The sequence below is a fragment of the Pongo pygmaeus genome, chromosome 3 (assembly GCF_028885625.2).
Source record: "Pongo pygmaeus isolate AG05252 chromosome 3, NHGRI_mPonPyg2-v2.0_pri, whole genome shotgun sequence".
Lineage (NCBI taxonomy): Eukaryota > Metazoa > Chordata > Mammalia > Primates > Hominidae > Pongo > Pongo pygmaeus.
Genome location: NC_072376.2, coordinates 40,567,138 through 40,587,318, shown reverse-complemented (window position 1 = coordinate 40,587,318; position 20,181 = coordinate 40,567,138). Strand labels below are relative to the sequence as shown.

At 40.0% G+C, this 20,181-nt stretch overlaps 1 protein-coding gene across 43 annotated transcripts in view; it reads left to right on the top strand.

Moving 5' to 3' along the window:
* APBB2 (amyloid beta precursor protein binding family B member 2) overlaps nucleotides 1-20,181 on the top strand; it is a 398,003-nt gene that overhangs the window by 30,440 nt on the left and 347,382 nt on the right. For 12 of the 43 annotated variants that reach the window (XM_063664502.1, XM_054486431.2, XM_063664504.1 and 9 more), the window contains exon 2: nucleotides 6,466-6,526. The exons of 19 other annotated variants lie outside the window; for them this stretch is intronic. The gene's annotated coding sequence lies outside the window, so the exon portion shown is untranslated. Of the gene's footprint in view, nucleotides 1-6,465; nucleotides 6,598-20,181 lie in introns of all 43 variants that reach the window. 12 more of the 43 variants (XM_063664508.1, XM_063664513.1, XM_063664492.1 and 9 more) reach the window with 1 other exon arrangement.

Below are 20,181 nucleotides of genomic sequence, written 5' to 3'. Positions count from 1 at the left end.
CATGGCTCTCATTACCGCCTGAGCTCTGCCCCCTGTCAGATCAGTGGTGGCCTTAGATTCTCTAAGGAGCATGAACCCTATTGTGAACTGCACACGTGAGGGATCTAGGTTGTACGCTGTTTATGAGAATCTAATGCCTGATGATCTGTCGCTGTCTCCCATCACTCCCAGATGGGACCATCTAGTTGCAGGAAAACAAGCTCAGGGCTCCCACTGATTCTACATTGTGATGAGTTGTATAATTATTTCATTATAAATTACAATGAAATAATAATAGAAATAAATTGCACAATAACTGTAGTGCACTTGAATCATCGTGAACCGCCCCCTCCCACCCCCTGCAACTCCCCCAGTCCATAGAAAAATTGTCTTCCATGAAACAACTTCTTGGTGCCAAAAAGGTTGGGGACAACTGGCTTAAACAACAGAAATTATTGTTTTACAGTTCTGGAGGCTGGAAGTCTGACTCAGGTTATTGGTAGAGTTGGTTCCTTCTGAAGATCATGAGAGAGAGAGAATCTGTTCCATCCCTCTCTCCTAGCTCTTGGTGGTTTCCTGGCAATATGTGGCATTCCTTGGCTTACAGATCTCTGCCTTCATCTTCACATGGTGTTCTCCCTATGTATGTGTCTCTGTGTCCAAATTTTCCCTTTTTATAAGGACATCATTCATATTGGAATTGGGGCCCACCTAAATGCCCTCATCTTAACTAATTACATCTGCAATGACATTATTTCTGAATAAGATCACATTCTGTGGTACTGGAGGTTAAGAGTGTAACATATGCATTTTTGAGGGACACAGTTCAACCTGTAACAGGTGGGAAGCCGTCAATGGGTTTTGAGCAGAGGAATGATGTGATCCAACTTAGGTTTATAAAGGATCATTGTTTTGTGGAGAATAGAATGAAAGGAGGAAGCAGAGTCATTGTAAAAAGCCAGGCGAGACAATGGTGATTGCTGGGCCAGGGTGCTAGAGAGGGTGGTGGTGTGGACAGGTTCCAGATATAAGGTAGAGCTGATAGGATTTCCTTATAAATTAGATATGGACTGAGAGAGAGAGAAAGAGAATGTAAGCATAGACAAGGATGGCTCTCCTGGGCAACTGGAAGAATGGAATTGCCATTTACTGAGATGGGCAAGATCTTGGAAGAAGCCAGTTTGGAGGTACCATTAGGAATTTGATTTAGGACTTAGGTTTCTGATGCTTCTTAGACATTGGTATGGTTAGGCTTTGTGACCCCACCCAAATCTCATCTTGAATTGTATTCCCCATAATTCCCACATGTCAAGGGAGAAAGTAGGTAGAGGTAATTGAATCATGGGGGTGGTTTCTCCATGCTGTTCTCATGGTAGTTGGTGAGTTCTCACAATATCTGATGGTTTTATAAGGGGCTTTTCCCCCTTGGCTTGGCACTTCTCCTTCCTGCTGCCTTGTGAGGAAGGCACCTTGCTTCCCCTTCACCTTCTGCCATGATTGTAAGTTTCCTGAGGCCTCCCAGCCTTGCTGATCTGTGAGTCAATTAAATGTCTTTCCTTTATAAATTACCCAGTCTCAGGCAGTTCTTTATAGCAGTGTGAAAACAGATTAATATAGATATTCATGTGATGATGTTGAATAGGCAGTTGGATATATGAGAGATTCTGGAATCCAGAGTTCAAAGAAGTTTTGGCTGGAAATGTGATTTGAAAGGCAGCTGTGTTCACCACTATACCACCAATACTGGAGATGTGATTTATAAATCATGAATTTGTAGAAGGTATTTGAAGTTGTGAGATTAACCAAGGTTACCTTGGTGATATCACCAAGAAGGCAGATACTGAATGTTTCCAGTTAATCATTCAGTAGAATGAAGGTTCAAATTGACCATTGGCTTTGGCAACATGGAGGTCATTGGTGATCTTGACAAGCAGTTTTGATAGAATGGTAGGAATGAAAGCCTGATTGGAGTGAGCTCAATGGGAGGAGAGAAATGGAGACTGTAAATATAGACAGCCCTTGACTTTACAACTGTCTCTCCCATGTTCATCCTGGAGATGTGGAGTCACTAGGATGCTAGAGATGGAAAGATCTTTATGTGACCTTCTTAGAAGGGAAGTTAGGTACTTCTCAGGCCTCCTTTTCTGTTACAAGGTTATTTAACTCTACAGAGTAAAGATGACTTCATGCCAAAGTATGTGATGGTAGTCCCTTTCTTTTTTCTTTTTCTTTCTTTTTTTTTTTGAGACAGTTTCACCCTTGTTGCCCAGGCTGGTGCAATGGCGTGATCTCGACTCACCGCAATCTCTGCCTCCCAGGTTCAAGCGATTCTCCTGCCTCAGCCTCCTGAGTAGCTGGAATTACAGGCATGTGCCACCATGCCGGGCTAATTTTGTATTTTTAGTAGAGACAGGGTTGCTCTGTGTTGGTCAGGCTGGTCTTGAACTCCTGACCTCAGGTGATCCACTCTCCTCGGCCCCGCAAAGTGCTGGGATTATAGGCGTGAGCCACTGCGCCCAGCCATGCTAGTCCCTTTCGAGCAAGTTTTAGCTCCTTTCTTCCTAACAGGATAGTATATTAATACTGAGTTCTTAAGGGTTTGTAAGAGTGTGTTAGGCTTACATAGAATTAGTCATGAAGTCATAAGGGAAGAACTATTTGACCTAAAAGGATGTTTATCTGCGATTCACTTGCATGAATAAAGAAAATGAAGAAATTATACATAATTAGCTCTTGGGATAATTTACATCCAAAAACAATTTTAAGCACATTTCAATTTCCTCTTTCATGTATCTTAAAATCAAGAGTTATAAGCAAAGTATAATTAACCCACTTGAGTTTCATCGTCTCTCATTATCCAAGGTAAGGGAGCAGAAGACCCAAAAAGACAACCGAAAGAGTAGCGTGAAACAAAAGGGCCCTTGAGTTGTAGCCTTGCCCCCGGTAACTTCCCCAGCACCCCACAATGGCTTGGTGAAACAGTTTAGGAAAAGCTCTGTGCCTGCTGGAATTGAATGTGGGTGAAGGTGTGAACTTAAGCTTTCAGAAAACCTGTGCAATTTCATAATCAAAGGAGATATTAAATGTTTAGTTTCTACAAGGCCATATTAGCTCTTAAAAAGATTTTTTAAATGTAATTGATGGGATTAAATTTGATCACTGACGTTCTTGCTCTTTTGAAGAGAGCACCTATTCTGTTAACCCATAGGATTCATTTGATCAAATGTGATTTTTTTTTTTGAGATGAAAGGGACTTCTTTCAGGCGTTCATTCTTTTCCACTGAGTTCACAGAGGGAAAAAAGGAAGGAAGTGGAATTAAACTATACAATGAAAACAGCTTTGGATTTAATACAAGAGAAGCTTTTCTTAATGAGGCCTCTTGAGGATGGTCATAGTGTAGGATTTGTAAATCATTCCCTTGTAGACAATCAAGATAAAGTGATCAGGCGTCCTTGAAGGTGGGAGGTCATTCTGGTCCACTGGAAGACACAAGAAAACATGTGGCCACATTTACTGTTTAGTAGTTTTTGTTTTTGTTTTAGAGACAGGATCTTACTCTGTCACCCAGACTGGAGTGCAGTGGTGCGATCATAGCTCACTGCAGCCTCGACCTCCTGGGCTCAAGTGATCCTCCAGCCTCACCCTCCCTCTGCCCCCCCATCAAGTAGTTGGGACTACACGCATGTACCACCACTATGACTGGCTAATTCAATTTTATTTAATTTTTGTTTGTTTGTTTGTTTGCAGAAACAGGGTCTAGCTAAGTTTTACAGGCTGGTCTTGAACTTCTAGCCTCAAGCAGTCCTCCCGTCTCCCCCTCCCATGGGGCTGGAATTACTGACGTGAGCCACTGTGTCCAGCCAAGTTTACTGTTAAGGACCCTGAATCAAGCACACATAACCCCACCTTCATGCAGGTTTACTTTGATTCATGTGGGATTCACAGGACCATGGTGTTTGAAAGCATTTGTGTCCTTGTAAGAGATAGTGAGGAGGGGGTCAGGCATGCTGCCTTACACTGATGGAAGCTCTTCACTAACCCAAACCTTTGCCCACAGAGACAAATGATTTCTCAGGTTTGTGTCCATTCTGAGAGCTGTTTTGTTCCTGTACTTTCCCTTTTTGTCTTATCTGATATTGGTCTCTTAAATTCAGCATTGAAATTTAAGTATGAAAGAAAGAGAAGGATTAGTTGGATGTTGTTTGTATTAAATTATCTAATGAGTTAACATGTTATCAAGTACCGTTTTGTTTGCTTTCCCTGAGGTTTTAAAATATTATTTCCAAGATGAGATTCCCAGGCAGCTGTCTTCTTACTTCTGAATTTATATATAATCTAGTGTTATTAACCCTTTGTAGTTCTTTTTTATGCCAGTATGTGTCTGTTTTGGGAATTTTTAAATAAAGCCAGCTGTGTTAAATATTCACAGAATCGATTTTCACATGCTTAAAGTCTTTAGTGATTTATCTTCAGGGAGTATTAATACGGCAGTAATTCTGCATTACATTTCTTGTACCAACATTTAATTGACACTATATTTCATGAGGATTATTGCAGGTTTATTGCTGTTATATTTAGAGTTGTGGCTCTGGGCTGGTAATCTAGAAGCGTGAGATTCCCAAATCTGTTGTTTCCATTTTAATTGTGTGTTCTTTTGAGCTGACAAGTTTGAGAAGGGCTGTTAACTATTTAACAGACCTGATAGATAAAAACTATTTTAGTAGAGTAGACCTGGGGATACTTTACCTGTGTATGTTGTGTGAATCTATTTTTTTACATGACGGTAGATGAATTGAATCTATACATATTTTAAAATTGATATATATGATTTTAAATTGATGTTGATATGATTTATGTTAGGTATTAGTGTTTGATTTACTTCCCAATTGAGGTACTGGGACATCTCAGGCTGTGTGAATGGCAGCAGTTGTACTGTGTGTTGTTGTTCTCTTTGAGAAACTTCAGTAGTTTCTCAGAACATTAGAACACAGTTCTCATTGGAACCTCACACTGTATGACACTTAGCAAGTGTTCATTGTATTGAAAGAACAAATACATGTCTGTACAACAGAAAACTTTTTGTTGAGCGAGTAAATGGATGTCTGTGCAATAGACGTGACACATATACAACACACTGGTGGACCCTCAAGGAAGAAGGAGAGTTTGCCCATCAATCACAGTCCTTAATAAATATTTGTTTAATGAATGAAAAGTAGGAAAAGAGGTAGGAGGCAGTTCTGGGTGGGTGGAAGGGAAGTGTAAAAACTACAGAGGCAAAAAAGTACAAGACAAGGTTACAGCTCAAGTATTTGTATTGGATTTAACCCAGGCAGCAGAATGCTCTGAAAGGAACCCCAGACTAGGAGTTAATACACTTGGGTCTTTGCCACTTATTAAGAATGTGGTCTTGGGTGACTCAGTGAACTTTTGGGCCTTGGTTTTCTCATCTGCTCTGGCTTCCTTCCCCAAAAGCTTACTATGAAGGTCAGATGAGAAAATTTATGAGAAAATGTTTTGCAAACCCTCAGGGGACATCCATATTAGATGGTGATGTGAGCCTTGATAGAAGATGAGGTTCATTCATCCGACAAATGTTTACTGAGCACCTGCCCTGGGCCATGCATTGTGATAGATGGTGGCAGTACAGTGGAGGGTAAAACACACACCTTATCTCCTGGCTTTTGTTCTAGTGGGTGAGAAAGATATTAATCAGTCACTCAAATAGAGAATTACATACTGTTGTAAGTACTTTAAAGTACAGGATACCAGAGGCTCCATTCTAGTCTGGGTGGGTTTGAGGCTTATCATGTAGATGTATGTAGAGATTTTAAAGATCCTTAGTAGGAGTGACTTAAACCCAACATTTCTTTAGGAAGTTTAATCTATTTGGCTACCTGTAGGATAGATTGACAAAGGATTGGAGTCTGGAAGAATAAAAAAGTTACTGTACTGTATATATGTATATTTTTCTTTACTTGGAATTGTCTTGATGTTTTGTTTAATATTGATACATGTGGGTAAGGTTTTCTGGAGTCTTGATGTTTATATGGTTTGCATTTGGTGTATTAGTGAACATCTATTTTTAGTTAGACACGAAGTTGTTTAGCATAAAGTATTAGTAAACTCTTACGTAGGTTCTTCTGCGTGTGAGACCCTGTACTTAGTGCTTCATATATACAGGTTGAGCATCTGTAATCTGAAAATCTGAAATCCAAAGTGCTCCAAAATCTGAAACTTCTGAAGCGCTGACATAGTGTTGAAAGGAAATGCTCACTGGAGCATTTCAGATTTCAGATTTTTGGATTATGGATGCTCAACTGGTAAGTATAATGCAAATATTCTCAAATATGAAAAATCTAAAACTTGAAACACTTCTGGTCCCAAGCATTTTGGATAAGGGATACTTACCCTGTATTAACTCATATTAACTCCCAACAACCACTCTTGAGACCATGTTATTCAACCATATTGTCCTCATTTTACAGACAAGGAAACTGAAACTTGCCAGGCTGTGCAGCTAGTAGGTGGGACTTGGACCCAGACCAGGTGTGTGTCCATCGCTGCATTATCATCTCTTCATAAAACAAAGAATTTAATATTGTATGAACGAAGATAAGGTAACCTTTAAATAACCACTGGGAATCCCTTTGTTTCAATATATTTCATTCCTCCTGATTTTTAAAATAAATATTTGTTAATTACAAAATTAAGAACAAAACCTATTTTAAAGCAAAATATTTTTTATGTTACGGTTTGCATTTTACAATGCAGAATGAGAAAAGCATGGTAGTTCTTGATACTGCTTTCAGGGCTGCATAGCTCCCCATTTTTTCCCTTTGTTTCATAACCAGAATAACTGTCAGCTGAGTCAGTGAGTGTCCAAAGCTGTTCACCATGGTAGATCTTGTTTGCCTCCTGTCTTTCACTGCCCAGAAAAGCTTCAATTCTGTATCATCTGTGCATTTTAGTTCTAGGGCAGAAAAGTCTTAAAGCAGATAGCATCTGTGGTGTGTACTTAAACTGACCCTCTGAATCCACAGATGGGAACCACAAAATGAAGGCAACCACTTTCCATGGTGTTAATTATTGGCGGAGCCAGAACCAAAGAGCAGGACCCAGGACATCAGCCCAGTTTCCCCCATGGCCTATTTAGACGTTGCTCATTTTCATGCTTTTTTTTTTTTTTTTGGGTACACTATTTTCATTCTATTGCATTTGTGTAATATATTTGACAGTGAAATTTTGCATTAATTCAGCTAGGTCCTAAAGTAGAGGTGTAAGGCATGCTCTGGCTGTTTTCAAAATGAGTTTGTATTCAGATTATTTCAATTTAGATATTAGTAAGATCTCAATTTTTTTCTTATAATTTTAGTTTTTGTTAACACAAAATGCTTTATGAAATAAGCTGTCTTGTGTTATTTTCCCTCATTGCACTAGCTTTTCATTTGTTTTGCTTCTTTTTCTTAAAACTTTGATCCTAAACTATGGGCCAGTGTAGATAAGCTACAAAATGTGTGAGTTCAGAATTGAACTAAACCCATGGTTTTGGATTACTTTGGTTTACGGCCCAGAATTACTGACATTTTTTATAGTGATAGTAAGAGAAAATGTTTTGCAGTGTCTCATAAGGGACTTTTTATATATTACTTTTTGATTCTGCTTTTGTTTTTTGACCTTTGGGCTGGTGGGGGGGGGGCCAAGCAGGGTGGGAGGGGGAAGAAGCTGGAAGTATGCTTTCTGTCTCGTGTAACCCAGCTTGTCCTCTGAGGGCTCTGTTTTAATTTGGTTAATGCTGTAAACTGCTAAAAAAATACATTATCTGTGGGAATTGGGTGTAGATATAATGTTACTAGGAAAGAGACAATAAGCTTGCAGTTTTACAGATGGTCTCATTTTCTTTATTTGGTTAGAATCTCTTTTTGGACTGTTTATGCTTTCTGTGATTGGTGTGAGTCTTCCTGTTTTTATTTTGTCCATGTTTTATTACCAACTGGTTATATTTCAGTAACAGAGCCAGGAGGACCAGAATCTCTTAAATATTCTGTACAGAATTTTGTGTTTAGAGTGTAGACCCTCTTATCTGGGAATATGACCAGCAGCTGGTTAGTTATTTAAGGTGGAGAAATGTGAGAAATGTTACATTCATGTCTTAAACATTTTATTTCAAACATGTTTGCTAATTCCTGATATGGGACCAAGTCCTAATAAGTGGCTTCCATGTTGGTTTTGCACATAAACTTCACCTATGATGCATGATCTACACAGTTTTCAGTTTAGGTTGCTTTAAAGTAAGAACTTTAAAATATTTGTGAATATTTTTAGTGTAGAATCCTAGATTTTTATGATTTGCCTTCCAGTCTTTTGCTGTTTTCTTCCTCACATCTAATATCATGGCATTTATTTTAGTGTTTAACTTTTGTTGAATTATTCCAAATCATTCAAACATTCAACTTCATTTTCGTTGAAACATTAATTTATCTGAATAAAAAAATTAAAAAACATTAATTTCTCTGAATATTGTGTTTATATACAATTTACTGCGTGTTTATATATTTAAATTGTAAGAACAACTGGTGTAAATAGGAATAAACATATCTGACTATAGGGAATGGTACAGCTTGATTGGTGGGAGCAGATCACTACTTTTTAATCTGTATATGGTGAAAATCTAGTCTTTTTTATTTCCAATCTATTGTGGACCTGTACTTCTACTTAAAAAACAAACAAAATACAAGCCTTGTTTTTTAAATTTATTTTTAAAAACAACAGAAATAAAGTTACATTTTAATAAATGTAGTTGGAAAAAACAGAATATAGGGAAGAATTTCTAAATGTGTACTTTGAAAGTGTACATGTCTTGGCAATTCACAAAGAATCACTATTACTCTTGTTAATTTTTATTCCATTTATAACTAAGCAAAAAGTTATGAGTGAGATAATGATTCTTCATATTAAATTCGTCTATATATACTTTGACCAAACTCCATGTATATCAATATTTAGAGTTTTTAATGTCACAAATGAATTCACATCTTACTTGTTAACCTATCTAACTAGGCTGGGTTGGTGACAAGCTTGTCTTGAGGCTAATGTCTATCCAAACTATTTCTAGTTTTCCTTAAATAATACTCATGGTAGAGGAACTGATCTTATAGAGGGATGTGGATGATAAAGAATGAAAAAACACATTTTAAAGGAATTCTGGAAAGCTCAGGACATTCATTTTTAATTTTACTCCAAAATGATGTAAGTGATGCTATCGTGTCAAAATTCATCTTCAGTCCTTCTTCAGTAGCCAGTTCCAACAATATATCCTGTAAATTTATGTTTAAATTTAAATGAACTTTTAGTGTAAGAAATGGATTCCTGATTTTAATACTTTTGTATTGCAGTTGACTAACCTTAAACTATCATGTGTGGTCACGTAGTTCTTCAGAGCTTGACTACTAGGTAGCTGGTGCTGCATGTACCTCATAAGATCAGCAACACTGGAGTTGGTCAATGAAGCGAGTCAGATGCTTAGGCCCTTAGGTGATGCAACCATGTCTAACGGCTCTGTATGTTTCTAAATGTCTTCTCACCATTTTTGTACTTACCTCATGGGCAACTGGTAATAAACAGTTGGCAGACTAGCACCCACCTGGACCACACATTGAGTAGTCTTGTGCTCAGGTAGAGTCTCCTACTAGTTATGAGCTGCTAGTGTGCTCAAACATCAGTCATGTTCTGATGTAGGATGTGCCGGTTAATTTGGCAGGGTGGTTAAGCAGAGATGAGTTAAGGGAGCCTCTCTTGTGTAAACATTTTTTTTCTGGGGAGCAGGTTCATAGCTTTCTTGAGATTCTCTGACTTAATAAAGGTTAGGAACCGCACTATCAGATATGTGTGTGTGCATGCTTGTATGTATTATATTGATCCCGTGATTGTGAGGCCAATAGAAGTCTGCTTAGTTATCTCTTAAGAAATCTCAGTAGTTGATTCTTTTGTCCTTTGCCTGAGTATATTGCCTGGGCCCAGGAGAATTTATCTGCTATTACAGTTTAACACACCCTGAAAAAATGATCAGCTTCGGTGTTTCAGTCCATAGTTACCTGTTAACTAAGATGATTTTAAATGAGAATCCTATGAACAGGGACTACTTAGGATAGCTGTGATTTATCTTGCTTTTGTTCATAGCTGAGATAGAAGTCAGTTTTTCATGTTTTTTAAGTAATCATGTTCTTGTCCATCTTTAACACTGGGGTTTGCCTGTAGCTTCTAGGTATTGTGGCATATAATACTTATACAGTCATGCATCACTTAGTGGTGGGGATATCTTCTGAGAAACATGTTAGGCGATTTCATAGTTGTGTGAACATTGTAGAGTGTACTTACACAAGCCTAGATGGTATAGCTTATTACACACCTAGGCTGTCTGGTATGGCCTATTGCTCCTGGGTTATGGACCTGTACAGCATGTTACTCTACTGAATTCTGTAGGCAATTGTAACACAATGGTAAGTATTTATGTATCTAAACATATCTTAACATAGCAAAGGTACGGTAGAAATATGGTATTGTAATCTAATGGGACCACCTTGTATATGCAGCCTGCTGTTGACTGAAATGTTGTTATGTGCACCTAGAATGCAGCCATTTCCGTGGAGACATTTTCTACAGCCAGGTACTTCTCTGAAGTATAGTTTTCTGCCTAAGAACTAACACACTCTTGAATGCTCCAGTTTCTCCCCTGGCCAATAGGAATCTGTCTAGTTATCTCTGAAGAAATCTCAGTATTTGGTTCCTTCATCCTTTGCCTGAGAATATTGCCTGGGTCCAGGAGAATTTAGCTGCTATTACAGTGTAACACACCCTGAAAAAATCAGTTTGGGTATTTCAGGCCCCCATTTTTATGTTAACTAACTTATGATTTTAAATGATAATCCTTCTGTGAACAGGGACTACTTAGGATAGCTGCGATTTAGCTTGCTTTTATTAGTTCATACCTGAGATAAAAGCGAGTTTTTCGTGTTTTCTAAGCAAATGAGATTTTAGCTATAGTTGAACTTTATTCCCATGGAAGTTATTAGTAGAGTCTTTGGTGTTGGAGAAAGAGTCTGAATTTCCTTGTAGTGGTAATAACCAGAATTTTGAAAGAGAAGGTGACAGTGAGGCTGCAGAGGGAAGTGAAAATGTACTAATGATGAGTATAGATTTATTTCAGAGTAAAAAAAGTGTAATGTGTTAATTTTAGAAGCATTTCCTTTCTTGATGTTTTACCTTGCAATTTGAAGTTTTTCAATATCCTAAAATGAGCTGATTTGACAGTCAAAAAGTATCCTTGAAAAAATGACAGCTTGGCATCTTTTGCCTGGCTGACTTTTCCCCCTTCCATCAGGTGGAAAGAAAAAGCAGTGGTAAATTTCAGGCATAGTCAGAGGGAAGCCATTTTTACATAATTTTAGTAGCTCTTACTTGAGTGCTTACTGTGTCCATACTATTTCAAGCATATGGATTTCATTTCAAGCTGAGGATGTGGGCAGAGCCCACTCCCATTGTGTGAAGTGCAAAGTACTGTACCAGGCATTGGGGTATGAGAGTTTGTAAACCACACTTAGTTCCTGCCCTCTGGATGCTCCTAATCTAGTGGGGGAGACCAAGAGCCTAACAAATCATCATTTGAAATGGTGGTAGGTTCTATGAAGAGTAATTATGGAGTGCTATGAGAACATAAAGGGTGCTCATCTAGTCCCCAAGGTTGGTGAGAGAAGCCTTTCCAGCTAAGTGATATTTAAGCCAAAACCTGAGTATATCTTGATGAGTAGAAGTTAGGTAGGCCAAAGTGTATGTTTAGGGGGCTGGCGGATGGGGGTGGGAAGACAGTCTAGATGAGGGTACGGTTTGCATTAAGCCCTCGAAGTAATGATCGAGGCTGGCTCAGGGACTGGAATGTGCCTGGGGCGGGGGATGCTGGATGAGGTGTTGGAACAGCAGGCAGGGGCCAGGCACCAGGCAGTGACCAGGATTTTGGTCTTTGTTTTAGAGGCAATGGAAAACTTTAAAGGGGTTATTTATTTATTTATTGTTTTGAGATGGAGTCTCGCTTTGTCACCCAGGCTGGGGTGCAGTAGTGCGCTCTTGGCTTACTACAACCTCTGCCTCCTGGGTTCAAGCGATTCTACTGCCTTAGCCTCCCAATTAGCTGGGATTACAGGCTCCTGCCACCATGCCCAGCTAATTTTTTTTGTACTTCTGGTAGAGATGGGGTTTCACCATATTGGCCAGGCTGGTCTCAAACTCCTGACCTCAGGTGATTCCACCCACCTTGGCCTCCCAACGTGCTGGGATTACAGGCGCCTGCCACCACGCCCAGCTAATTTTTTTGTACTTTTGGTAGAGATGGGGTTTCACCGTGTTGGCCAGACTGGTCTTGAACTCCTGACCTCAGGCGATTCTGCCCACCTTGGCCTCCTAACGTGCTGGGATTACAGGCATGAGCCACCGCGCCTGGCCCTATTAAAGGGTTTTAAGACAAGACATAGATAGATGTATGCTTTATAAGGCTCATTCTGGGTCACAGTGGATACAGGTAGGTCTTCATGGAGCCTTATGAAATGGTAACTCAGCTCGAACAGTCACTAGACCTTTGCTGAGCTGGGCGTAAGTTTGACTCTTGGCCCTATTTTGTCTTCCAAAATTCTGTTTATTCAACAAGATTCAAAGTTGACTTCTGACACCTTCCCCTGCTTTAGAGAAGACTACTTTTTTTTTTGCTATTATTGTTAGAGCCACCTGTTACCTTTGCAGGAAGCTATGGAACAAAACAATTTATAGGTGTTCCAGGCTGCAGAATGGTCCTTGGGCAGGGCCTACTGGGCAAGTAGCTCTCTATCACCATAGTCCAGGGGCTGGCTCTCAGCTATGGTAACCTGGAAATCAGTTATTTTTCAGCACATGTGTAAAGTGATTGAACTCTGGGGAGCAGATTCTTGTTAACCTAAATCACGAGAGACTCATGTAACTAAAGTGCCAGGTGGCTAATGCTGAGTAAAGACAAGAGCTGGGAGGGGATCTAGACAGGAGTTCTGGAGGCAAGCCTACATGGAAAGACAAAGGAGAAACTGACATAGCGAGTTGGTTAGATCTCCATAAGGGCCATCCCTGCAGACCTATCAAGGGGACTGATACTTGAGTCACTGGATGTTATCAGACATTGTACAGGTTAACACATTCAAGTTATTTAGGCCTCCTTTTTATTGATCCATACCCTTCCTTATTTTAACTTTTTTATAGTTTTCAATTTTTCATTTTGAAATAATATCAGGCTTTTGAAAAAGTAGCAAAAACAGTACAAAGAATTCACCTGTATTCTTCACCCAGATTTCCTAAATGTTAATATCTTATATAATCATTGTACAGTTACCAAAACCAGGAAATTAACATTGGCAGAATACCATCATCTGTAGACCTTATACAAATTTTGCCAGTTAAGGTCCCATTAAAGTTCTTTTTCTGGTCTAGGATCCAATCCAGGATTAGATGTTGCATTTGGTTGTTTCCTTAGTCTTCCTTACTCTTTCTTGGTCTTTCATAACCTTGACTTTTCTGAAGAGTACTGGGCAGCTATTTTGTATTGTAGAATGCCCCTCAGTTTGAATTTTTTGGTTGTCTCTTCATGACTGAATAAGCATTTTTGTTAAGAATATTATGGAAGTGATGATGTTGTGTACTTCTCAGAGCATATCACCCTTCTTTGTTTGTAACCATCATAACTTGGTCTTCCTTCCAAATGGATGTGAAACTTGAGCCAGTGTTGACTCTGAGACTATGTCTGGGGGCACCATAGGTGCTTATGAATGCAAATGTGGGAATTGAGATTACATGGCTATAATAAGATTGCCCTCTGGATGGCCTTAGGATATGCCTACATTATTATATATTAATTTTAAAAATCATCATAAAAAGTAAAAAAGAAATAGTTTCTAAATCTCAGACACACCACTGGGGAAAATGTCCCTGGACTTCGGTTAGGAAAGCTTTGGATAACTTTACCCATTTTAACACCTCACTTAGCAGAGACTGTGCCATCTTGGTAAGACTTGGGAGTTCCCTGGCCTTGAACTGATTATTTAGAGGGAGTATTCCCCGCCATGGTCTATGCACTTCAACTATTATATGCGGATTTTGAATTTAGAGTAACCTCATTCTGTTTTAGGATTTTCTTAGATTAATAGAAATGAAACTACTCAACATTTTTCTTCACAAAGTTCATCCTTTATTCTTTCCTAACTCTTCCTGTTTCTAGATCTTATCTTCTTAAAAAAAAACCTACAGTAATATTTCCTTTCCTTTTTTTCCCCCCTATTCATTTTTGGATCTTTACTTTGGTAAAATACTATAAAAATAAATTAGCTACATTTTAGCATAACTACAGCGAAAGCCAGCAGTTGAAATGATTACAGTTTGGAAAATGTTCGATGGAGGCATTTTAGAAGAACGATTTTACCATATCGCAGGCTGCTGCTTTGAAATAACTCATGTTTCTTTCCCACCTCTAAATTGTCATTTTTCCAGTTCTCCTTTTTGGAAGCTTTAGTATGCAAAGCTTTGACAACCATTTAGGAAAATGAAATCACTACCCACTGTGTGTGACATTTGCTTGAGGATAATTCATTTGGTTCAAAATTGGCAGTTGCTGAAGTGGGTGGAACAAAGAAATGTTTGCATGGGTTCATTGTTTGAGGGAAGGAAAGCCTTCCAGGTGGCCATTTAATTGCAGGGATGTGAAAAGCTTTTATCTGATTTTGCGTCTTTGAGTGGATTTTTTCCTCTTCAGTCTCTCCTAGAGTAGTTTTAGGTAATGTTTGGAATTCTCTGCACCTTTGCCTGTGTTGTACTTTTCCTCCCTCTCTGACCTCTTCCTTACTTTACCTCCTTCTCTGTCCTCTTCCTTTTCCTTCCTCTCTGTCCTCTTCCTTTTTTTTTTTTTTTTTTTTGAGACAGAGTCTTGCTCTGTCAACCACGCTGGAGTGCAGTGGTGCGATCTCAGCTCACTGCAACCTCTGCCTCCAGGGTTCAAATGATTCTCCTGCCTCAGCCTCCTGAGTAGCTAGGTCTATAGGTGTGCGCCCCCATGCCCAGATAATTTTTGTATTTTTAGTAGAGACAGGGTCTCACTGTGTTGGCCAGGATGGTCTCGATCTCTTGACCTTGTGATCTGCCCGCCTCAGCCTCCCCAAGTGCCGGGATTACAGGCATGAGCCACTGCACCCAGCCACTTCTCTGTCCTCTTCCTTACCTTTCCTTCCTTTCTGTCCTCTTCCTTACCTTTCTGTGGGCTGGCAAGTCATTTCCTGTATCAGGTGGAAAACTTTCTATTGTAAATCACAGAAAATTTCACTCAACCAAGTTTAAACAGTAAAGGTAATCTTCCTAACTAAAGAGTAGAGATTAAGAGTTAGGCTTAGGTTTGATCAGGTCCATGGTTCTATTTCTCTGTAGATCTTTAGGCCAGTTCTCAAGCTGTCTGAGGAATGGGTTTTCAAATTTCTATACCATTGCAGACCAATACTTTTGTAAAATACCAATGAATTTCTAGGAAAACGAATTACTGGGAAAACAAAGTTACAAAAAACAAATATAAGCCCATTATTTAAAATTGTTGACTTCGCTGGGCATGGTGGTGGGTGCCTGTAGTCCCAGCTACTCAGGATGCTGAGGCAGGAGAATCACCACTTGCACTCAAGCCTGGGTGACAGAGTGAGACTCTGTCTGAAGAAAAAAACAAACAAATAAATAAATAATTAAAAAATTGTTGGCTTCAACAGACAAAATTACTCCATCAAATTGCTGTCAATATTTCTTTTTCTTTTTTTAGACGTTGTCACGCTGTGTTGCCCAGGCTGGAGTGCAGTGGCGCAATCTCAGCTCACTACAGGCTCCGCCTCCCGGATTCACGCCATTCTCCTGCCTCAGCCTCCCGAGTAGCTGGGACTACAGGCACCTGCCACCATGCCCGGCTAATTTTTGTATTTTTAGTAGAGATGAGGTTTCACCATGTTAGCCAGGATGGTCTCCATCTCCTGACCTCGTGATCCGCCCGCCTCGGCCTCCCAAAGTACTGGGATTATAGGCGTGAGCCACCACGCCTGGCCAGATTGCTGTCAGTGTTTCTAAACATGCTCATTGTCAGTTTCTGTCTTGACCTTGTGGTAGGCTGTGGAAAAGCACCATGTTGGCTCTGGCCTCCTCTGCTTAGCTGGATTTAGTGCAGCTCTCCTCATTGTGGCAAGATAGCTGCCAGTGGTTTCCAGAATGATGTGTCCAGTCTTTGTTCTCATCTAGGGAAAGAGTTTTCCTCAGTATTGTTCCTAAGCTTTGAGCCTCATACTAGGACCAGCTCACAGCTGGTCACTCAGACCAGAGGATTTGTCCATTTTTGAACCTATTACCATTAGAAGGAATATGGCCCTAGGGATGGGGGCTGGTGGCTCTCTGAATCCATATGACTTCCATACAGTGCTGAGGAGGCACTTGCATTATTCACTACTGTTTTAGATTAATAAAAATATGCATAGACACCACTTGTACATTTAGTCTGTGATAAAATAAAAAACATAAACATTTGGTTTTTGTCCCTGGTTCCTGTCACAGAGCTCCTAAAACCCTTGGAGTCCCCTGAGTGGTAAGAGTGTCTTTCATGTGCTAATCATTCACTCTTGGGGGTTGTTGTGGGTAGTTATCTTCAGGTTGAGCCTGGTCACCACAAAGACCAAAGCATGTTTAGAGGGTTAGAACTTTCTGCCCCATTCCAGACCTCGAGGGAGATGAGAAGGATTCATAATTTAACCAATCATGCCTACATAATGGAGCCTCCATAGTAGACAGTGAGATTCGGCGAGCTTCTGGGTTGGTGAGCACACGAAGGTGCTGGGAGGGTGGCATGCTCCAGGAGGGCTTGGAAACTGTGCGCCTGCCCCCACCTCTTGCCTGGTGCATCCTTTCCATTTGACTGTTCATGAGTTATATCCTTTTTGATAAACTTTTATGTATATGCAAATAAACATAAGTGTCTTCCTGGGTTCTATAAGCCAACCTAGTGAATTATTGAACCTGGGAGGGCTTATGTGGAAACCCCCAAATTTGTAGCCAAGACAGAAGTGTGGGTGTAACCCCAAAATGCAGGTTCAGTTGCCCACCACTTGCAGAGTCCAGTTAACAAGAGCAAGGTCTGGTATAAAACGGTTTTTTTTTTTCTGCTCAGGCTGGAGTGCAGTGGTGCGATCCTGGCTCACTGCAACCTCTGCCTCCCGGGTTCAAGCGATTCTCCTGCATCAACCTACTGAGTAGTACCTGAGATTACAAGCATGTGCCACCATACCTGGCTAATTTTTTGTGTTTTTAGTAGAGACAGGGTTTCACAATGTTGGTCAGGCTGGTCTCAAACTCTTGACCTTAAATGATCTGCCTGCCTCAGCCTCCCAAAGTGCTGAGATTACAGGTGTAAGCCACTGAGCCACCGCACCTGTCTTTGCTTTTTTTTTTTTTTTGACAGTCTCACTCTGTTGACCCGGCTGGAGTGCAGTGGTGCAATCTTGGCTCACTGCAGCCTCCACCTCCTGGACTCACGTGATCCTTCCACCTCAGCCTCGCAAGTAGCTGGGGCTACAGCTACACGCCACTATGCCTGGCTAATTTTTTGATTTTTTTGTAGAGGTGAGGTCTCATTATTTTGCCCATAGATCCAGATCCATTTTGTTACCCGTAGAATACAGCTCCGGGCTGGTTTAAAACTCCTGGGCTCAAGTGATCTTCCCGCCTCATCCTCCCAAAGTGTTGGGATTACAGGCGTGAGCTACCATGCCTGGCTGAAAGTGACTTTTTATTCCAAAGCTAGCTTAGCGGAAGAACTACAGCCTTCTTGCTTTACGAGTACTGCTTCCCTTTTGGAGCAGAAAGTGGGTACTTTTAAAAGGGGGCCTGACATGCTGGCATGAATGGCTTGCAGGGGAGGAAGCGAGCAGGTGGAGGGATTCGTGTACTTGCTTCAGTGTCTTATCTACTGGGCGATCGAGCTGGTGACTGCTGGTACCTTCATGGACTGAACTGTGTTGTAAAAGTGGCCGAAAACTCCCCAGGTGGAGAGAGTTTCATAGTGGGCATACCTTGGGTTATAAATTGACGTCTTGTCTCTTGAGGCAACCTCCTGGTGGGTGAGAGTTCTGCTCTGGAATTTCTAAGCACGTAGTTAGATGAACTTGCTCAAGTAGGGAGTATCTGGTGAAGATGAGGTAAAAGGCTATAATTGCATTACTAAAGAGCTAAGTAGGAAGTGAGGAAACAGAGGAAAGAGATAAGAAGAGAGAGAGAAAAAAACGATTCTGAGAACTATCGGGGTACTTGGTTACATGAGTAACCTAGGGATGTAGTACTTATGGTGGCCCCTGGGTGAGGGCAGTCTTGTAGGACTGAGCCCTTGACCTGTGGCCTCTGACTCCTTCTGGGTAGTTGGTGTGAGAATAGCATTGGATGGTAAGATCCCCAATTTGTGTTGGAGGATCAGAGAATCCAAGATAGTCCTTGTAGCATCCTTGAAAGATGGGTACTCTTAGGGACCCTCCTGTGCAGTGAGGAAACAGTTAAGTGACTTGCTACACCGCTACAATGGCACACCTGGGGTTCTTTGGATTCTAACTGTCTCTCCCACATGGGTGCCTTGCGGACATCTCAACTGGTCAAATAAAATATAAAATAATTGCTATTTTTGTGAGGAAAGTGTTAGAGGGTTCATGGCTTTGGGAAGTGGTTTACTGCTCTGATGGTGAATCTCTCTGCAAATGGGGCTAAAGGGAAAATATTCTCACTTAAAGATCTATGTAAAATAAAAGCTTAAAAAAAGTGAAATCCAGAATTATTCCCTGAAGATGGACTCTATGTTAATTTTAATATGTACTTAAACACCTGGATTTAGTCTAGCCCTCTAAAAAACAGCCATGTTTAAAAGATCACTTAGGACTATTTCTAAATTAAAAGAATCAACCTCTTAAGTCATAACCTTCTATTGGCTCTTAGAACATCTGGAATTTACCCTTTATATATATGTTAAAGCTAGTGTGTTGTAGGGTTTTAAGTCCAGAGGATAAACTAGCTGTTTTAGTTATTTAAAGGTTAACATTTAAGGAGAAGTGATATTACTTCACTTTTTCAGGCAATCTATATAAGGTTTTGTTTTGTTTTGCTTTTCAAAGGGACTTATCACAGAAAGTATCTATTAAACACTTAATTGGGTTTGTGCTGTCTGGTACAAAGGGAAACTATTGTGGTCTCTTAGATAAAAGGAAAATTATGTATCTAGGGATCTCTTCTGAATCAAAGGAGCCTTCTTTTGCGTCCTGTGTCAGTGTCTTGAAACTCTGTAGTCCTAAACTACTGATAATTATTTGTGTATAGTTTCAAAATCAGTTGTGGATTCAGAGATTGTAATGTGCACACTGCTTACATTTTATCTCAGTGTACAAGGTGAGTACCCCTCATGTGAAAATCTGAAGTGCTCCAGAATCCAAAACTTTTTAGCTGCCATTGTGATGCCACAAGAGGGAACTTTCACACCTGACCTCACGTGACGGGTGGTGGTCAAACCAGTCAAAACTTTGTTTCATGCACAAAATTATTAAAAATATTGTGTAAAATTACCTTTAGGCTATGTGTATAAGTTATATATGAAACATGAATTTCATGTTTAGACTTGGGCTCCATCTCCAAGATACCTCTTTATGCAGATATTTCCAAATACAAAATCCGAAACTCTACTGGTCCCAAGCATTTTGTTTAAGGTACCCCCACCTTTATAGATCTTATAGACTTTTCTTTATAATTAATTTCCTTCCATCTACGTTCCTTGTTTTTGAAACGTTAGAGAACGTTTATATTTCACGTAGGTTGAATACAAAGCTATAGAAGTATGTTGTTTGAGGTTTTGGAGTGTAAAGGTGATCTCAAAATTTTTAGACTTGAATTTCTTTTTCTCTCTCATTTTCTAAAAAATAGAATTAACGTGGAAAATACATGTTTGCCTCAGATTCACATGTCCAGAGTATGGAAGGCCTCAGAAAAATTGAAATAAGATTATGACCATATTGAAGAAAGTGGATTGGTCCAGTGTTCCCTAGGATCTGTTGTATTTAGCTTAAAGTCAAGATGTCCAGGATGCCCATTATCACTGT